Raw genomic sequence first — 226 nt, forward strand, 5'->3', positions numbered from 1 at the left:
GGGGAGCTGACACCCCGATGTCACTGTCCCCTTTGGCACAGCCCAGCAGAGCCACCTGCTCAAGGTCACCGGGGAGGGCCGGGGAGGGGCTCATGGTCTGAACCCAGGGGTCCGTGTGGCCCTGCTCCCCTCCTCTCCCGGAGCCCCCAAAATGAGTTCTCCACTCCCGGTGCTGATGGGGTGCAGGAAGCTCCAGAGGGGCAGGGGGGGCTCTGGGATTCCATGG

General features: G+C 67.3%; 1 protein-coding gene across 1 annotated transcript in view; it reads right to left on the reverse strand.

The window, feature by feature from the left end:
- Positions 1 to 226, reverse strand: part of SYPL2 (synaptophysin like 2) — a 7,183-nt gene that overhangs the window by 3,853 nt on the left and 3,104 nt on the right. The gene's annotated exons all lie outside the window — the stretch shown is intronic.

The sequence above is a fragment of the Corvus brachyrhynchos genome, unplaced genomic scaffold, assembly GCF_000691975.1.
Source record: "Corvus brachyrhynchos isolate BGI_N302 unplaced genomic scaffold, ASM69197v1 scaffold67, whole genome shotgun sequence".
Classification (NCBI taxonomy): domain Eukaryota; kingdom Metazoa; phylum Chordata; class Aves; order Passeriformes; family Corvidae; genus Corvus; species Corvus brachyrhynchos.